The sequence below is a fragment of the Panthera uncia genome, chromosome F1 (assembly GCF_023721935.1).
Source record: "Panthera uncia isolate 11264 chromosome F1, Puncia_PCG_1.0, whole genome shotgun sequence".
NCBI classification, from domain to species: Eukaryota; Metazoa; Chordata; class Mammalia; order Carnivora; family Felidae; genus Panthera; species Panthera uncia.
The window spans coordinates 57,403,170-57,423,909 of NC_064813.1; the positions used below are offsets into that span (position 1 = coordinate 57,403,170).

General features: G+C 47.3%; 1 long non-coding RNA gene across 2 annotated transcripts in view; it reads right to left on the reverse strand.

Moving 5' to 3' along the window:
- The window catches only part of LOC125925548 (uncharacterized), a 248,362-nt gene that overhangs the window by 1,772 nt on the left and 225,850 nt on the right, over positions 1 to 20,740 (reverse strand). For both annotated transcript variants that reach the window (XR_007458865.1, XR_007458864.1), the window contains exon 5: positions 2,992 to 3,105. This is a non-coding gene — a long non-coding RNA (uncharacterized LOC125925548). The remainder of the gene's footprint in view (positions 1 to 2,991; positions 3,106 to 20,740) is intronic.

Here is a 20,740-nt window from a genome sequence, read left to right on the forward strand (position 1 = left end):
AAGCATTTAAGGCCTCCCGTGCCAATCTTTCGCTCATCTCTTACTGGGATTTCGTGTTCATTTCTTCCTACCGCATGGCTAAACCGGGCGATATGCAGGAGGCCTGCGGGCTCTAGTCTGCCCGGCCCGCTCCGCCTCTCCGGGTGGAACTCAGCTGGCCGACCGGCTGCTTTGCCTCCTGGGGGTTTTCTGGGCATCTGGGGCGCAATTGCCGGGTACCGACCTAGAGGTAGCTGTAGGCCTTGGGCCTCCTGTCCTTCATTTATCTCCACTGTGCTCCTGCACAGGCCCCTGCGGCCTGGTGGCCTGTAACCGCATACACATTCCGCCTCACCGGCCCACCTCGCTGCCCTGCGATGGGCCCCCACATCCCCTCTCCCCGCCCAGGAGGCTGGAGGACTGTGTGGGCAGGTGGGGCTTGGCGCAGGAGTGTCTCCGCACAGGAAGGAAGGCACCGGCCCGTGAGCTTGGGGCCTGGCCTCGGAGAGCTCCCGAACCCCTCCTACTCTCCCACTCTCTGTTCAGGTCCTGCTGCTGGTAACCACGTGGGGCACCTGGCCACCTGCACAGCGTCTAGAAGAGGCCCGGTGGCCTACATGTTGACTGCCTTGCCCTGGAACCCCCCAGAGCCTGACTCACTCGCCCCACTTTTTCCTTCAACCCAACCTCAGGTGTCCCCACCTCCTGCACCGCCAAGGTGCTTCCTGGGGTTGTTCTTCGTGGCAGCCTGGTGCGCCAGTACACCTTCACTGGGGGTGAAAATATATCTGTTTCTTCCTGTTCCCCAAACCCTCCTGTGGCAACCATCTTGTTCCCCCATTGGGGGGGCGGGGAGGGTCCCAGCTGCAGCAGCTGTGCCTCTCCCCGCCCCTCACCCAATGACAACCGGGCCTGCCCCCTGCAGCCTCCCAGACTTTCCAGGGTCCACCCGCTCCTACTTTTTCCCTTAAGCAAAAAAATACTGGGAGCAATTGCATTGGATAAAGGGCTTCCATGGTACTTGAAGTGCATTCAAACATTCATTTCAACCGAATTCAACAAATATTTACCAAGCATCTATTTGTGAAACTCTTTGTCGCTACTGATCCCAAAGATTACAGAGTAGTAGGAACCATGAGAAAAATAATTGCCACAGAACAAGTAACAAAAATGTCAAAAGATAGATCATGTTGTATTAGAGAATCAGAAAAATACTCCATGAAAAAAATGACATGTGAGCTAAGCCCCAAAGGATGAGATTTTCAATCACAAGGGAAGAAGGAGGTATGCTCATGAACCGAGAATTCAGCATTTTTCTTTCTTCCTTTTTTCTTTAAGTTTATTTATTTACTGAGAGAGAGAGAGAGGGTACATGAGTGGGGAAGGGCAGAGAGAGGGAGAGAGAGAACCCCAAGCAGGCTCTGCACTGTCAGCGAGGAGCCCTATGTGGGGCTCAAACACACAAACCCCAAGATCATGACCTGAGCTGAAACTAGGGGTCTAGGCTTAACCGACTGAGCCACCCAGACGCCCCCTTGGCATTTTTCTGATAGGCAGTTTCCCTCTCAATATTGTCAGTGCTTACGGTCACATGACCAAACGATTTATAAGCTCTCTTGGAAAAGATGCAGGGATTTTAACGGATCACATGTTCAACAAAGGCAAGGAAGGTATGCTGTCCAGGGTAAGAGAAAACCAGTGGCCAATGGTTGGTGCGCACCAGAGGTCTCCGAGGATTTGGAATAAAGAGGCAAAGGGAATTAGCATTCTTACGGGAAGTAGGGGTTTATGGGATGATTGTTGTAGCAGCTGGATGCAAATCAGATCAGAACAAGGAGAGCCTGGGGTGCCTGGGTGGCTCAATCAGTTAACACCGGCTCAGGTCATGCTCTCACAGTTAGTGAGTTCGAGCCCCGCGTCGGGCTCTGTGCTGACAGCTAGGAGCCTGGAGCCTGCTTCGGATTCTGTGTCTCCCTCTCCGCCCCTCCCCCACTCACTCTCTGTCTCTCAAAAATGAATAAACATTAAAAAAAAAAAAAAAGAACAAGGAGAGGCTAAGATCACAAACACAGGTTGGGAGTGTTGCAGTTGGGCCTTGGGCGCCTAATTTAAGGTTCAGCCCCACTTACTACCGCTGTCACCCTGGGCAAATCACTTAACCCTCTGAGCCTCAGTTTCCCATCTCACGGGAGCCTCTATAGGGATTCCATGAGACAAGGTAAGAAAAAGTCCTTAGCCGACTGTGAACCCCACCCGGATTTTAGGTATGAGATACTGCTTATTATCGTCATTACCGTCAGGAAGGTGTTGAATTTATCCCGAGCTTTGCTTTTGCTGGAGAAACACATGCAGTCTGGTGGGCTAACAGTTACTGTCATTTATCAACTCCTCCTTTCAAGGACAGAGATGACAAATGGAACGCTGCACCACGGTTACTTGTACAGATAAAATATGCTCTAAAAATTGATAGGACGCACACCCACCATTCTCCTCGTGGCCGGCCACCAATGTGTCAACTGTCACCAAGTGATAACAGCCCACAGCCGCCAGAGGCTAGATATTGATTTGTCCTGTAGTCACCAGCTACTGAAGTTGTGCACACACGCATGTGCACACACACACGCAGAGACAGCACCTGAAAGCTGACGGCCAAGTGAATTAAGTACGGTTCTCTCAGAAAAAGTATTTTTGTTTGTGAGGCCAAGAGGTTTTCATCCATTAATAAGAAGTAGTTCTTAAATAAAACCTGATTAAATTGCTTATAAGGAGACAGAACCACCCCAACCCCACAGAATAGAAAATCTCATACAGAAAAGAAAATCTAGATTGAAAGAAAATTCTTTCTCATACAGAAAAGAAAATCTAGATCGGCACTGATCATATGGCTTTTCTCAAGTCCTTACGTGCCATGAGCAAGCTAACTTCCAGAGGTAGGACAGGTAAGCCATCCACCAGATGGTAAAGATACCAAGAAACAAACATTATATCCTCTGCACATCCAGTTGTACATACCTTTCAAGGTTGCCCGTTGTTTTTAATTATGCTGTCCAACTTTCCTCCATTAGAGTGGATAATGGAGCATGAACTGTATCTGGCAAGATCTATGGTCTAGGAGCAGGCCAGGTCCTAGCAAAATGATGAAGTAGGAAAAGTTATATCTTTAATATCTTGGATCTCTCTTTTGGACGTCTTCCTTCCCTCGCTACCCAACCCTCCCTAACCCCCTGTGATCTCTCTTTCAGATATCCTATCTCCAATGATATCCCACAATCAAGATCATTCTCATCTGATCCTGAGTTATCCACATTAATATATCCTGTACTGTATTCCCTAAAGGACATGGCCTCTGCTTGTGAATGTTAAAAAGCATTTCCTTGGTGGTAATTTAAGGCCTGTGGCTAGCCAAAGAGGTTTGCCATACTCTTCAAATCACACTCAAGGTACTGTGCAAGGAAAACAAAATATATCAGAGTGCTTGGGGAACCACAAACAGCCCCGTAAGTCAAAGGAATTATTATTGTCACAATTATCTCTCTGCCTGCCTAAAGGGCCAGAGGTGTTTGGGCTGGCTTGTACTGGCATGCAAGGGAAGATGGGGCAAATCTCTTCATCCAGTTCCATGTTCAGTGACGTCATGTTGGTAGCCTAAAATCAACCATGGTGGGAGTATTTACACCATGGCAACTGGCAAATGCTACGATCGGGCCTTCCCTCTGCACCCCCCCAGAGAACCAAGTTACCGTCATTCCCTGCATAACATCAACTGGCCCCCCATGTCTCTCCTGCCCACTACACCTACATCGCCTGAGATAGAGGATATGAAACACATTAGTTAAATGAGCACACCCCAAGTCTATACATGTGCACACACATGCATGCGGGCACACACACAGACACACACACGTACTCACGCACCTCAATCTGAGTTAACGTGAAAGATATGTACAAAAACAGACTGCAGCAATAAAGGACAATTTTATTTTCTATTTCACAATATTTAGTTGGTTTGCTGCCAAAGGCCTAGAATTCCTGGAAAAGCAAGTATTAACAACTGTCAGGATAAGAAGCTATTTAAGTATTGCAGAAAGGCATATTATGGTACTTTTCACTTTTAATAACCTCTTAGGAAAAAAGCTAAGTTTTGAAATTGCAAGTTGTCCAAACAAGTCCTGTTAAGCTCTCCAGTTGTACCAATAAGGTTAATGGACGCCCTGCCTAACCTTCTCCCACTCCCGCCTCCAAATTGACAATCAATGCCTCTCTTCTCCACCCCTCACATTCCGGCCACTCAGTTGAGCCCCAAAGAAAACATTCTGTGAAAGGTCACCAATGACCTTCCAAATGGCAATATCCAAGCCATTTCTCAGTCCTTCTATTCCCTCTGTGACATCTGGCACTGCTATCCGTCGGGCTTGGCCTCATCCTGGCTATGCCTACTTCCTGCGGACGCATGGGACACATATGTATTGCATAAATGAACACCTATTCCATAGCCACACATACACACAAGTGCGCACGCACACACACACTATCAGCACACCCATGTCCCTCCCTAAGGACACACTCCTTAGGGCCCACCCACCGGTAGACTCCCCCTGCCTTCTGGCACCACATCAGACTCTCTTTACTGCGATGCCCCCTCTTTGCCTCTAGGAGGCAAGCTGTGCCTCAGTCCCAACTTGATGTTGAAAAACTCCTTCCTAAAATTCTCCCCTCTCCTTAACTGCTATGAGCTGCTCACCTACAGTCCAGGGTATAGACCGACCTCTCCCCTGTGTCTTCCTCTTAAAGGCACAGTTTTAGGCCTTCTGTAGTCTCTCTTCCAAAGTTTTCTCATGGAATCCCATGGTGTTGACTTTCATCTCAACACGTGCATAATTCCCAAGTGCAAATGTGGAGACCTGAATTAAATATTTGTAGGTTCTACAGACACCAAAACCTCAGTAAGTCCTACACCACACTTTTTATCTTCTCCCTCAAATGCACTGCACTCCCTGTTAAAAGCACCCACAGTTCTTACTTGCTCCAGTGAAAATTCTCGGAGGCACCTGCGATTCCCGTCTCTGCCTCCCGCAAATCCATTCCTTCCCTAACTTCTGTCCATTCAAGCTCGGAGAGCTTTCTGCACTTGATTCTCTGCATTGCCACAACCTGCTGCCATAGGTGGAGCGTTTCTCAGGTGAGCCTTCACAATGAATTACTAACTGACCACCCCACATGGAGACTTTCTTCCTCAGTTCACCTGCCATACTTTGTTAGACTGGTCTTTCTGATGTCACTCTTTGGTATTTCCCATTGCGACATGCAAAACAGCCATATCTGCCTAAAGTGATTAGCAGCCTGCCTACATCAGAGTCACCTGGGAAGGGGGCGCCTAGGTGGCTCAGTCGGTTGAGCATCTCGACTCCTGACTTCAGCTCAGGTCATGATCTCACAGTTTGTGGGTTCAAGCCCTGCATCAGGCTCTGTGCTGACAGTGCAGAGCCTGCCTGAGATTCTCTCTCTCTCCCTCTCTCTCTGCCCCGCCCCCACGGGCACTCACGCTCTCTCTCTCTCTCAAGATAAATAAACTTGAAAAAAAAAGAATCACCTGGGAAGCTGGCTCGTAATAAAGATTCTTGAACCCCACTTCAAACCCACCGAATCAAATCAGTGGGTCCCAGAAAGCTGTATATTCAGCCAGCTCCATGGATGAGCCTTGAACCCAATTAAGTCGGAGAGCCATTGGCTTGCAGCTTCCTCCATAGGACATATAAGGACCCTCACCATCCAGTTCCTGCCCACCTTTTCATCTTTATTTTCACCAGCCCCTCCTTTATTTTCACCATCCCCTTATTCAGGCTGTTCCTTCTGCCTGGAATGTCCTCTGCCCTTTTGCTGGCAAATCCCACTCGCATTTAACCCTACGTTCACCTCTGCCATGGCGTCTGTGATGTGCTGCTTATGACCAATTCCTAGCTCCTCAGGAATTGCTCCTTCCTGATTATACCTTTATGACAGGGTATAATCTCACTGCATTAAAGTGACATTTTAGGGGTGCCTGGGTGGGTCAGTCGATTGAGTGACTTCAGCTCAGGTCAGGATCTCACAGTTCGTGGGTTCGAGCCCCACATCTGGCTTTGCACTGACTGCACAGAGCCTGCTTCATATTCTGTGTCTCCCTCTCTCTCTCTGCCCCTCACCCACTCTCTCTCTCTCTCTCTCAAACATAAATGAACATTTTTTAAAAAGTAACATTTTAGTACCGATTTCCTTGTTAGACCAAGTACTTCTTAAAGGCAGGAACCAGATTTTACTTATCTTTTACCCCCAGTTTCTGACACATGGTAAGTACTACTCAGTAAAATGAGTTTTGAATAAATGACTGAATAAATAAATCTTGCCTTCCACCACCACAATACAAACATCAGACCCTGCAGACAGCTGCATTTAGGGGGGGAAAAAACCACTTAAATCTAACCATAATGGTGCTGACAGATCCCTGATGAGCCTGAAAGTGTTATACAAGCCATCAGACCAAGAGGATGCCAAGTTTGTTCCTGAAATCCAGAGAATATCACAAGGAGATAGTTATATCTGGATCATTCCACCAATCAAGGGCATGGACATAGATTTAGCCAGTTTGTGTAATAGAGCCAATCAAAAAAAGGGCAATGGCCAGGACCTAATTACCAGACAAGTGAGTAAGTAAAGATATGTCTTAAGGGTGCCTGGGTGCTGAGTCGGCTAAGGGTCTGACTTTGGCTCAGATCATGATCTCATGGTTGGTGAGTTCGAGCCCCGAGTCAGGCTCTGTGCTGACAGCTCAGAGCCTGGAACCTGCTTCAGATTCTCTCTCTCTCCCTAGCTCTGCCCCTCCCTCATGTGCTCTCTCTCTCTCCCTCTCTCTCTCTCAAACTAAATAAATAAACTTAAAAAAAGATGTTTTTAAAAAGTGGATGGCAGGAACATGGCAAGGACACCAAAAAAACAAACAAACAAACAAACAAAAAACCCAAAAAACCCCAATGCTCTAAATGGGCCTGTCATCCATCCAACAATTGATGGCAGTGTTTGAATAACCCCCAAGTTCATGGATTTGTCCCATCCTGGGGATAAGACCAGAGGGGATATGGAGAAAAAAGTCACATGATTTCTCCTTTCCAGGAGTTTCCAGGCTAGATAGAATACCTAAATGTTGCACATGGCAATAACCCAAGAATAAAAACAAAGTAGCAGGGTGGAAACTGCAAATCCAGCTAATATGAAAACAAAGGCCAGAGCTACAGAGGGAATATGGGGGAAAGGAAGAGGTCAGATTTATTTGAATTCACAGAACGCTGGCCCTGGAAAGGGCCAGGGAGACCAGCTAATGCAGTGCTCTCATTTTACAAATGAAAACGAAATGCAGACTGAACTGACTTTTTTCCAAAACTATTCAAAATAATTTATCCACCCAGGAAAGCTTCCAGGTAAAAGTGAGACAAGCCTGGAAAAAGAGAAGGAGAGCTTTTTTCACAGGGCTACTCGGGAGGAGGAAGTAACAGGTAGGCAGCAAGAAAGAAAGGGGCTTTGAAGAAGGACAAGAGACAAATGGGCAGGTCATGGGAGACAAGAGCAAAGTGTCCTGGGCTGAAGGAGAGAAGCAGTAAGAGGTGAATGTGAGTGTCAGGTGGGAGGCAGGACCAGCCCCTACGAATGGTAAGTCTGGGTCAGGGGACCCGACACGCACACGACTGTCCTGTGCGATCAGTTCCTGTGCTATGAGAATCCATCCCCATTGGGTTATAAATTGTTGGAGCTGCAAGCACCTTGGACGACGACCAATGAACTCATCTCACAGAGAATGAGTCCAAGTTAAGAAGAAGGACATTTGGAGACATGCTGATTCTGGTTGCAAAATCCACCTCTGTGTCTTTGAGCCGTTTATTTGAGCCTCCATTTGGTTTCCTATACGATGCAGAAATACTCATCCCAGAGTCCTTGTAAGGACTAGGTTATTATGTATCCCTAGCACTTGGCCCAGTGCTGACCCCATGAAAGGAGCTCAGTGAAAGCTCCTTCCTCCCCGCTTTGCACTTAGAGTAGAACTGACTTGCCCAAGGTCACACGGCGGGTGGGGAACAGACCTGGAGCAGGAACCCTGTGCTCAGACTTGAAAGCTCCTGTCCTAAAGCAGGCTGCCCCTCCCCGGCCAGGCTTCCAGTCAAAGTACTAGAACCCTTTGGAAGAAGGTAGTTCTAGAATTTCCATAGGAGATTCTGAGAATTCGCAAGGAGAACTTCCATTTTCCTTTCTTTCTGCAGTTTGTCTCTAGTGGGGTTCCAGCCTTGGCGAGGGAACCCATCCCAAACAAACCAAAAATAATGAAGACAGCAGATCAGAGGCAGGTCCTCCATGAAAGTATGTCAGCGGGGACAGAGGAGGAAAGTTTTTGTTGGGGTTTTGGTTTTTGGTTTTTGGTTTTGTGCCAAATGCAAAAGTTATTTTGACTTCATGATTTCCTAGGGATTTTAATAATAATAGTCTGGATTACTAACACAATCCACATCTCAATATGCTTAATATTTTTCACAATTTGAGGACCGGGAACAAACTATTCAGAGCCAATCACCCTTGGCCAGGCAAAGTTGCAAGGTAGACACAGAGACTGCTGAGCTCTAGGGTAATGTTGGTAAAATGTATCAACGCTATAGGAAGATCTGGCTTTCGTCAGATACGCTTTGGGGTATTTGGGCCTGGGCACTTAAGTTTAGACAGCATGTAAACAATCAAACTTCCAAATAAAAATTTTAATTGGGGCACTTGAGTGGCTCAGTTGGGTAGGTGCCTGGCTCTTGATTTCAGCTCAGTTCATGTTCTCACAGTTCATGAGTTTGAGCCCCACGTTGGGCTCTGCACTGACAGCATGGAGACTGCTCGGGATTCTCTCTCCGCCCCCCCCCCCAAAATAAATATTTAAAAAAAATTTTTTTTTCAACGTTTTTTTATTTATTTTTGGGACAGAGAGAGACAGAGCATGAACGGGGGAGGGGCAGAGAGAGAGGGAGACACAGAATCGGAAACAGATTCCAGGCTCCGAGCCATCAGCCCAGAGCCTGACGCGGGGCTGGAACTCACGGACCGCGAGATCGTGACCTGGCTGAAGTCGGACGCTTAACCGACTGCGCCACCCAGGCGCCCCTATTTTTAAAGAAATAAAATAAGATGACATGACAGTTTAATAGGTACAGCTAATACTTTTATCAATGACCTGGGACAGTGCCATATTTTTTAAATAATGTGCTGCAGTCTGTTCAAATCGATTAAGCATTTCGCATGCTCCAGGGAATATGCTGGCATTAGCACATGACAGAGGTGAATAAGATAGGTCCCAGAGCACCTGGGGGGCTCAGTCGGTTAAGCATCCAACCCTTGATTTAGGCTCAGGTCATGATCTCACTGTTTGTGACATCAAGCCCCACACCAGGCTCCTCACTGAGAGTGAAGCCTGCTTGGGATTCTCGCTTTCCCTCTCTCTCTGCCCCTCCCCCACTCACCCTCTCCGCCTCTCTCAAAATAAATTTTAAAAACTTTAAAAAAATAGGTAAATAAATAAAAACCTGAAATCATTAGGATAGTGTGATCACTTTATCACGCCTGTAATTGATCCTAATCCTACGTCTGTTTTCAGTGCCTCCAGGTCAGCAAAGCATGGAAACTAACTTCAAGTCAAGCAATGATACATTCAAGACAACCGAACAATTTTACTCTCTGGATCCTTGGCCGACGGACACAGGGATACTCGTCAAGTCGAGTGTCTGTCCTATATTCCACCGAGTCCTGCTGCATCCATGTGGCATGCTCCCACGCCGGTGAACCCTCTTGAAAATAAGGGAAGAGGAGTTCTAGCAGTCGGGAGGGACAGCCCCAGTCTCGCAATGGCTAAGGACGCCTTCCATAGCCAGGCAAGAGACCAGAGCCAAGGGAGGCCCACCTGGGAGCCAGCATGACCTTAGCTTCGCCACACAAGAAAACCCCAGCGTGCTATGCCAAGCAGTGGGCAGAGTGAGGGAGAAGGGTTCAGTGTGGGAGGTGATATTTGTGCCGAAGCAACATTTTAAACACCTCCACCCTGTATGGACAAGACAGCCAACACTTTCACATAAGTAGCACCCCCTCCCCAGTAAGTCCAATATGAGCTGACTTACTCCTGCGACCCTGGCACTCCATGCTTTCTCCTCCACCCCCCTATGCCATGGATGCATTTGCACACACATGCTCTCCCCACAGCTCCAGCCTTGCTGCCCTTATCGTCTCTGGGACGTTCCAACTTCAGCGCCTTCTCCTTTAGGCTTTGCCTCTTTTTCTTTTCTCTGACTCAACACATATGCAGATAACCTGTAGGTCAGGTCCTTCTTGGTTTTATCCAGTCCCTAAGATTCTAGGCCTATTCGTTCTTTATACTGCCCAGATCTTGGGGGCAGACCCATTTTCAAGGATCATGGAATCCCTTGTGTACCTAGTGGACACGTAACCTGTCATCAGGGTACATTACAGCATTTCCTGATGCCTATCTCGGCCCATTGCCCCCCAACCAGATGTGTATGTGTATGTGTGTGCATACATGCATGTGTGTATGTGTGTGTGTGTGTGTGTGTGTCTGTCTGTCTGGGGGTGAATCTCAGGGGGTTGAACTGATTATGTCCCTTAGTTCATGACACATTGTCCTCAATTTGGGTCAATCTTCATTTACTTCACTATTCCTTTTTATTTCTGTTCTCCATTACCACCCCTCCATATGCAATCATATCTGTGTGTTTAGTGTTTACCTTTTTATTTGTAAGTGTCCTTGTAAAAACATATTGCTATTTTGTACATCTGTTTTTAAGTCATGTCAATGGTACTGTGTTATATAAATTTCATTTTTTTTCACTCGGCACTATGCTGTTAAGATGCATGTATGTTGGGGCACCGGGGTGGCTCAGTCGGTTGAGCCTCCGACTTTGGCTCAGGTCATGATCTCATGGTTTGTGGGCTCAAGCCCTGAGTCAGGCTCTGTGCTGATAGCTCAGAGCCTGGAGCCTGCTTCGGATTCTCTGTCTCCTTCTCTCTCTGCCCCTTGTGCTCTGTCTCTCTCTGTCTCTCAAAAATAAATAAATGTAAAAAAAAATTTCTTTTAAGAGGCATGTATGTTGTCCTGTGCACTTCTAACTCTATCCTGGTAGGTTTCAAGGAACACTGGAGCTGGACAGAAGAAGCGGAGAAGGAGAATTCTATTCTAGAACTACTGCAGTGGGAGAAGAGAAACCTCAGAACAGAGCTGGGCTCCAGTCCAAACACAACAAGGACAAGTGGGGACTCCTATCCAAGGAGCAGGGTGGAGTCAGGGGATGGAAAATCCCTAAGAGGAAACATCAGAGACAAGGGGATTCTGCTTAAGCCAACTTGATGGGATTCTTGCTGAAGGCAGGCAGGGTGATAAGATACTGCCAGTGAGGGAAGACAAATTTGATCAGATATTGAGGGAAGGGGACCAAGTGGGCCAAAGACAGGGGCGGGGAGTGGGGCTTGGGAGTTTAGAGAAGCCTGACTTGAGTTAGGTCCAGGAGAGTCATGTCATAAGCTGCAACATGCCTACACTGCCTGATGCCCTTCGGCCCTCCCATCCTACACTCCCACCCCCAATGTTGTGATAAATGTCATGACATGTATTTCTATATGGATCTGGGTGAGATTTTCTTTAGGGACATATTCCCAGGAATGAAACTAGGTCCTATGAGATAGATGATATGGAGATACAGAGATGTATAGATATAGATGATATAGACGTTATAAATGATACAGATGATAGACATGATGGACATAATAGATAGATATAGATATAGATATAGGCATAGATGTATAGATGTAGATATGTAGGTATAAATGTATTGGTGCAGATATGCAAATGTAGATGAGTAGGTATGGGTAGATATAGGCTGCAAATATAGAGATATATTTAATTTACACACTTATTTTGATGAAGAACATGCTACATCAGACCGAACCAACCCCTGCTACCTCCACACCCCTCACAAATTTCTAGTGTTGCATTTGCCAGAGCACCCAGAATGGAAGGGGCCCCTGCTCACACATCTCATACTCAAATCATAACCAGATTTCAAAGTTAAAATAACAACTTCTCTACAAAGTTTCCCTTGAGCCACCACCCCCCCCACACACACACACACACACACCCTACCGGCTAAAAACATTGTCCGAACTCTCAGTACTTGGTCCCTGAGGTCTGACAACCCGAAACTTTTTCAGGACACCAATCTCCATGACACAAGTTTCCAACCCCCCTCCACACCTCTGAATGCCTGAGCCAGGATTCCGGTCACTTGGTGGTTAGAAACATGGGCTTTGAGGTCCAACAGAACTGAGGTTGCTTCTCTGCTCTCATTTACAAGTTGTGTGGACTTTAGGCAACGTAAACTCTTAGCCTTAGCTTCCCCCTGTTGATGCTGCTTGTCTTAAAGGTTTATGGAAGAACTAAGTGAAAAGTTGGAAATAAAACACTTAGCCCAGTGCCTAACACGTAATCCAAGCTAGGTAAATGGTAGTTACCATCACAACTGTTGTTCTCATCATTATCGAGCGCCCGCACATAACGTGGCACAGCCCCTTACACAGTGGACACTCAGTAATGTTCAGTGTATAAACGAGCCTCAGAAAGGCCAACCACCTTGCCCAAGGCCATCCGGCTGGTGTCAAGGCAGCACTTGAACCCAAGCCTTCTCTATGGCTTGCTGGGACTTTGGGGGGAAAAATAGCTATTTATAAGGCTTAAACAGCAAGACAAGAGGAACTGTGGGAATTTTCCCATCACTTTAATTAGAGAAGTAGGAATCACATGGACAGTAAGGGGCTGTGTCAGCCCTCTATCTCCTGACACCCCCTCTTGGTGGTGGAGGTGGTGGTGGTGAGAAAATTCTATAAGACAAAATACACATAAAGTACTTGAATCTGTGTCAATACATACCAAGTATATGAATTTCTGTGGTTATTATCACTCCCTGGGCCCACAGGCACTGAGTTTTGGTGTCTTCCCACGTAAAGCAATCACCTCTTCAGCCTAAAGAAAACCTCAATTTGAATAACTTTCCAACCCCTTCCAAATGAGACCATTCAGATTCAGTAAAACACAATCTTTGTGACCCAAAGAACTTTTGGAAGTTCATTACAATGTTCCAAAGTCTTCATAAACTGATATCAAATGGCTTTTTGCAATCAGTATTTTCATGCTCCGGAGTGGAAGAATTGCAATCAAGATTAAACACACTCTGTTTAAAGAGAGAGAGAGAGAGAGAGAGAGAGAGAGAGAGAGAGAGAGAAAGAAAGAAAGAAAGAAAGAAAGAAAGGAAGGAAGGAAGGAAGGAAGGAAGAAAGGAGGGAGGGAGGGAGGGAGGAAGGAAGGAAGGAAAGAAATCTAACTGAATAGGAAGAACAGAGGAGTCAAAGAACATGCATGGGAGTGACCAGGTTCTGCTTCCAAGAAAGGTCCAGCACGCTGGTCAATTCACTGTCCACAGGCCCTGGGCTAAGGGAGAGGCTCCCGGAGACCAGACAGGACCAAGCAGTTTATTTACCCAGAATCACCAGATCATGGATTGCAGTCAAGAAAGGAAGAGAAGTATAATATTCACAGGAAGTTTGAAAGAGGTATGAATAAAAGCGTGTCTCCAAAATCAAAAGTCTAGGTGACCAGGAGTGTGTTGCCACACAAGCCTCAGTGAGGGTCAAGTGATTTGGGAGGAAAAGCCCTGAATGGAGCCCAACAACTAAGGACTACTCTTGAGTGAAAGAAGGCCTACAAGAGAAGCTGGGAACATTTGTACCAACTTCAAGCTCTTCTCAAATCCTTGGAAATACAGGCTCTGTTTTCTTGTGGTGGCCAAGATCCCAAAAACTATCCATCCAGAGCACCGAAGCCTAGCTAGGAGATATGAACAAGTGACAATGAAGGGGATGCTCAGTGTCCCACTGAGTCGCACAAGGTCAGGACTGTGTTTGACTTGAGAGCGTGGAGCTTCTTGGGGTCCCTACGTCCTGCAGGGTGAGGGCAACAATGACCTGAATTAGTTCACAGCAAGGGCTGGGGAGATGTTCCAGTTGAGGTGGATTGGCTGAAAAGGGGGAAGGTAGAGCATTGCCAGGCAGGCAGGCAGCACAGATCTAAGAACAGTGAGCTGGTGAGTTCCAGTCATGAGAAAACAGATCAGAAGCTGTCTATTCCTTGTGCTGTGTTGTTGCAGTTGCCACGGGAGACCCACCAGGACCCACAGGTTCAGGCCACGGCCTCAAGGACATTTTAGCTTCCCCAGCAAAGTCTGCCCCCCAACCATAGCAGATAGACCTGCCTGGACTGACAGAGACCCAAACTGTAACAAAGGCCTATTTTGCATGGGATGGCAAGGCCAGGCCTGGGAGAAGGAGCTCTGAAGAGCTCCATGAAACTGTGCTCATTCTTGCAAAGGCAAACCCTACTGTAATGGGGAGTCCTCACTGGTGCCCTCCCCACTTCTTGTGAGCTGTTACCACCCACTGCAGATGGACCCACTCGCCAGGTGGCGTGGGTCCCGGGCACCAGGGGGCGTGAACAAAGAATCCTGTTTCTCTGCTCCTTTGCCCCATGAATGCCCCGCACATTTTTGTCTCAGAGGCTCCATTCAGGCAGAACCCTCCAGACCCACCTCCCACGGGGGTGGCATTACCAGCCCATCCATCTTAACACAATGCCTGAAGTCGGGGCACAGAAGGACTTAGATTGCACTTGAGCATCAAGCAATCGATCCAATCGTTGGTGATAAATCCAATTCAGGCATCTTAATGACTGAGAGCAGTTAAAGATACCCAGTGGCATTGCCTAGTCATGGTTATTTTAGTCCCGACTGCCTGCATTTGTGTTCAAGGTGGGGGAGATTCTGGGTCCCACGGCTGACCTATAAGCAGAAAAAAAAAAAAAATTTAACACCAACGGTGGCATTTTGCTCTGTTCCCCAGGTAAATGTTCATCACAGCCTCTTGCTGCCCTCAGACTTTTTGCCTAGATTGGGAGAGTGGTATCCAAAGTAAATAATGAATTTGCCTCGAGCTGGATCAGGAGGCCGGGCTATGATTTACTGGGTAAAATGTGGGTGACCCTTCTGAAAAAGCATCAATGCCAGGTATTCTTAGCCTCTATGAAGACCATTGGGAGCTTCATGCCAGATCTGACCCCACTAGACCCCTTATGCCCCCATCTGCCTGCTTTGTTCATCCAAAGGATTCAATGATGCCCAGTGAGTCGTAAGTGGAAGGTTGGGGGGAGGAGGAAGTCATCTCACCATAATGGCAGGTGCTTCGGTGATGGCTGCTTCTGCACCAAACGATGACATCACCATCATCCGGGGAGTGAAAGAAAGCACAGCTTCCTCCCTCATCACAGGAACTGTAGCTAACGCACATGCCCAAAGTCCCACTTTCCTCTGGTTCTGGTTCTCGTTCCCCCCACAAAGGGCAGGGTTGTGACCTGCTCTAATCCAGAGCTGATGAGAGGGATGGAGACACCATCCCTCGTAAGCCCACACCCACCCACCCCCAAGAAGAAGGTATGAAGCCCAGGGAGGGGCTGGCACATGGGATTCACTGCAGACCCACACCTTATTTGCAAGAAACAGGACAATGTGAAGTGAATGGGGACAGGAATAGATCCAGAAACGCCCCAGCCCTGGGAGGCTGGAATCACCAGCAAGGAAGATCGGCCACACACCTGAATGGGAGGATCGTACATATGGTCCAGGAAATATGTTAAAGCACCTAATCCAGAGGATCGGGGATGCACCACCTGGGCAGAATCTGCTACAGTCCCGTCCTGCCTTTTGGTCCTCACTGACCCCAAGCAAGGCACACAGAGTCTGAGCCTTGGTCTCCTCATCTGGAAAACAGGATCCCCTCATTGAGTTATTTGTGAAGTGTTTACGCACTGCCTCCTGGGTGTCACGCATTGGTTATCCGCACACAGCCAGAAGAGACAAAGTCCCAGCCCACCAGTGGCCCACGGTCTACTGGGGAAGTAGATAATAAGGAAAACACATAGATCTGTGTCCGGTAGTGCTATGTTCTCTGAAGAAAGATAAAGCAGTGGTCAGAGTGACTCTCTACAGAGTGTTTCAAGAAGACCTCTCCAAGGGTGCTACATGGCTATGCAGGGCAAACGCGCTTCAGGGAGAAGGGAAGTCCAGACGCACAGGCACTGAAGACAGAAATGAGGTTGACCGGCTCAGGAATCGAAAGATCAGTAACGCCTTCTTCACTAGGCTGTCCTAGAGGTTGAGTGAGGTTATCAGCGGCATCACACCCTATGAAAATACGCACGATTTCACTTTTGGCAGCAGCTTGGGCTGACAACTCAAGCCGAGTGCGGAGGAAAGAGAAGACTTCAGAACACGGGCTACAGCCTTCAGAATATCCAGATAAGGTGGGAAACCTGGCGTGAAGAGGTTGGGACGTGATCAGTAACACCCCCCGTTCCGGTCGAGGCTCCGCTACCTCCAGAGATGCGACCTCAGGTAAGTCACAAATTATCTGGATCTCAGTCTGCTCATCTAATAAAATGGAGTGACCACACATACCTCAGGTAATAATGATAACCTTCACAGATTTGTACGCTATTTTGCACTGGAACTATTCATATAGTTCACTCAGTCCTCACAATGGTAATGAGCTACGTCTCAACTTATAGGTATTTTGAGGCTCCGAACAATGAAGCAAATTTCCCCAGGACGCACCGATGTCTAAAAGGGAAAACAGAATAGTTAAGCTTTATATCCACCCCCACCTCCCAGCAGATCTTGATGCCCAGGCTTTCACGGGCTATGGTTGGAAAACCACTCGTCTGGTTTGATCTTTCATTTGCCACAAAAAAACTGGAGCCCAGGGACACGGTTGCTACAACAGAGCTCCAGAGGTTCCAGAAAAGGAAGGAACAGAGGGAGAAACAAGTTGAATTGGTCGCATGATGCGCAAGCAAGAAGAAAGGTTAAAAACCACCCTCCCAGGCTTTCCCACTCACGGGGAAGAATGGGGAGACAAAATGTGTCCAAAGAGCAGAGCTGGGGAGGGTGAGCCATGTGAGGGGGTGAACTCGGCGCCTGCCACCTTGCTCCGTCTACCACATTGAAAACATCTTGGTGGGGAGTCGTCCCACTAGAGATCATCGGGCTGGTGGATCTCAATGCAAGGCCAGGCTGAGGAGGAGAGTTCACAGTGAACAAGTAAATGTGTGCCGTTTGTAACCAGGATTTGCCTGCATAGAGCTCTGTGCTGTTTACAAAGCACTTTCACGATCTCATCTGCATTCAGAGGCTTGCTGGGCAGGGTGCCCTGGGCAGGGATGATGCTGCCCTGGAGTAATGTCAAACGTAGTCTGTGAAAGATGCAGTGCACATCCTCAGCAACACCCCAGAACAAGGAATCTGGGCCAGACAGGGTGGGCTTGGGAACACTCACCTGGCTGCAGTGAGGATCCAGTGACTGTGTCCCCTAATTGCCCACCCTTATTCTTGCAGTCCGAGGCTTAGTCCTGGACACCTCCAGCCAGCCTGTTCAAACCTCTGCCCTCTGGGTTTGAACAACAGCGAATTTTATAATCCAAGGAGTTTGAAGTTAGTTGTGTTGCCCTGAAGGAGGCAGGTAGGTGTAGCCATCGGAGTGGAGGGCAGTCTTGCCATGGGCACTGGGACCACTGTCAGGGTCTGGATAAAGGCCCCACTGACTATGAGAGACAAATTCAGGGCACGACTCCAGCCCCAGCAGGGAACAGAAAAGCAAAGAGATGTCACACTCTACAGACCACAGAGTGGACTGACAGGGAGGAGGGGAGGGGCCAGGCGAAGTATACAGGTGGCCTGCCATCTTGGCTCTTTCTGGCCTCACCCTTGATGCTTCTGCTCTTCTTCCTGCCCTGGACAGGGTAGACTGGGGCCAGGGCCAGGGCCAGGGGGAGCCTGTGATGTCTCCCTGGAGAGGGCAGGGGCAGCGGCCAGTGGCAGGACAAGAATCACTCAGAACTTGGCTTTTGGTCTCTGCCTGTGAGGTTCTCAGACTCCCCGGGTCCAATCACATGGCACCACTGGCCGCATCTGCAATCTCTTCCAGGTGTCCCTGTGCTGGTCCAAGGGCCTCAACTCTATATCTGAAACATGGCTCTAATTGCTTGACTACTCCACAACATCCTTTCCCTTCCTGCTGCTGATTAATTTTGCTCATTTTCTTCCCTTGGCAACTCAGCTGTTGTAAGAATACTCTGGAGCATTCCATCTGTCTCGGGTTTGTGGTAAATAATAGGTTGGCTCTTCAGACATGGTCATCACCCTCTGATCTCAAGGACCTTCCTTTGAATTCCAATGTGGAGTGGAGAAGTGAGGATTTCTCCCAGGGAAACCACGCCCTGGAGTCAAGGTCAGAGCTGCAAGACCAGTTTACAAGGGAACAGGTGAACTCCTCCCAGTACTGAGGAGCAAAAGTATCTCCCCCCTTCAGGTGGGCAAATCATGAAGCAAAGTGGATCTCAGCCCTGGGTACCCACTAGAATCATCTGGTATGGTTTTTGAAAAACCAGCGTCCAGATCCCATGCCCCTCTTGACTGATTCAATTAGAATGGCTGGGATTTAGGCCTATTTGTTCATACTTTAAAAAAAAAATTCTCCAGTTAATTTCCAGATAATTATAACAGATAGGTAATTCCACTAATCTCAGCCCATACATTACTTCCTTCCCATCCCTCCATTTATTATTGCACCTTACAATCCCACAGTGCAATACATACAAATGCCACTATCGTGGGATAAAATCAGGTGCTCCTCCATCGCACCTGTGAAGGGGAGGGACTGGGTTGTAGTTGGGTTTAGTTCTACCATCTTGCACAACACCTAGCATGAGATGGGTATTCAAAGCCTATTGAGTAATTCTATAAGACTGTTATATTATAACTTCATTATCACCCTCTTATTATTTATCATCATGATTTCACAGTTGAGAAAGCTGAGGCCAAGAGAAGTGTCCTTGCCCAAGACTGTACAGCCGGTAAGAACAGAGGCCAGGAGCAGAACTGAGGCCTCTGAGTCTGGCATGATTTCCATAGTCAGCCCTCTTCATCTCATCATTCCTTGACCAGGCCTGCCCATGGTCTCCCTTCAGGAGACCTGCTCCTGTCCTTCAGGAATATGAAGGTTTATAAGCTCTGGGCCATAGAGAAGCACTGAGGGCTCCGGCCACAGTTAAGGAGCAAGGCTAGAGAGCCCCAGACAGAACAAAGAGCCTTTGTGTCTGGCCTCCGGGCTGAAATTAGATAGGAAAGAAAGCAGAGTGACCAAATCTGGATCATATACTTGACCATAAATGGTTGTGGATCACAAGGATTATGGCAGTGATGGTAAGAATGAGGCATTGAAGCACCAACCTTCCATGGATAAATCAAGCTCTCTGTTCTGTGTGGTAAGTGGGGTCACCAACAGGCAAGGTTATGAACAACATCAAAGGAAGCTCCACAGAAGGAGGTTTCTAACTCATGGATCCCCTCATGGGTTCAGTGGTTCCCAATATATGGCTGCTGGACCATAATAGCATCAGTATTACCTGGGAGCTTGTGAGAAATGCACATTCTCCAGCCACCCTAGACATACTGGTCAGTACTTCTGCTCTGGGGGTGGAGACCAGCAATCTGTGTTTTATCAAGTCTTAAAGCATTATACTGAATGAAATAAAGCAAATACAAAAGACTATGTCATCTATGGCTCCATTTATATGAATTTCTAGAAAAGGCAACTAACTATACCAACAGAAAGAAGATCAGTGGTTTCTTGGAGCCAGGCATGGAGGGGGAATTAACTCCAAAGACATCCAAAAGATCTTGAGTGAGGAAAGTAGTCCGTATGTTCACTGTTCTGGGGTTTACAAATGGGTATAGGATTCTAAAATTCATCAAGTGTACATTTAACATAAGTGAACATTACTGTGTATAAGTAATGCATAAGGCATAACACCTAATAGCACAGTAAACATAATGACATAAAAAAAATGTAATATTTAAAAAACTGGCCAAATCAGCTCCAGAGGGGAATCTTGATGTGGAAGAAACTGGTGGGGACAAACTGACCAGGACAACCTCTAACCAGGAGCCAAATTCCTAAGCCCGGGCACACATCCTTCTCCTTCCTCCCCAGTTCTGAAAGTTAGTTGAAATATGAATGACAGGAACAAAAGATTTCAAATTTCAATTATGCCAAATCAATGACTATTTGGGGTAGCCCCTGCTGTGTTTGTGTGTGTGTGTGTGTGTGTGTGTGTGTGTGTGTGAATTCTAGCTATTCATCTTTTCTGAATGATCTCCTCATAAGTCTGTGAGTGGGGGTGGCTTTAATTCAGAATATTTGATTATTGAGTATTATTGTGCTTTATGTTCAAAGGAGTTACTGTTGGAAATGTTTTTTAAGTATCAGCCAAAGACACTGCAAAAAGGGATCTTGCCTTTTTCACCTTTGCTCTCTCTGCATTCACCAAAGTCTTGATTACTCTGGAGGTTTTCAATAAATGTGTAACAAATAAATAAAGACCAACCTGAATACCTAATGACCCAGGAAAGACAGTTGGGTCTGAAGAAAATCCTGTGCTGGACCTATTTCCAATGCAATCATTCATTCATTCTTCCAATGAGCCTCCCCGGTAAACAGACAAGGTGCTGAGGTTATATACATAAATAAGACAAGGCCTCCACTC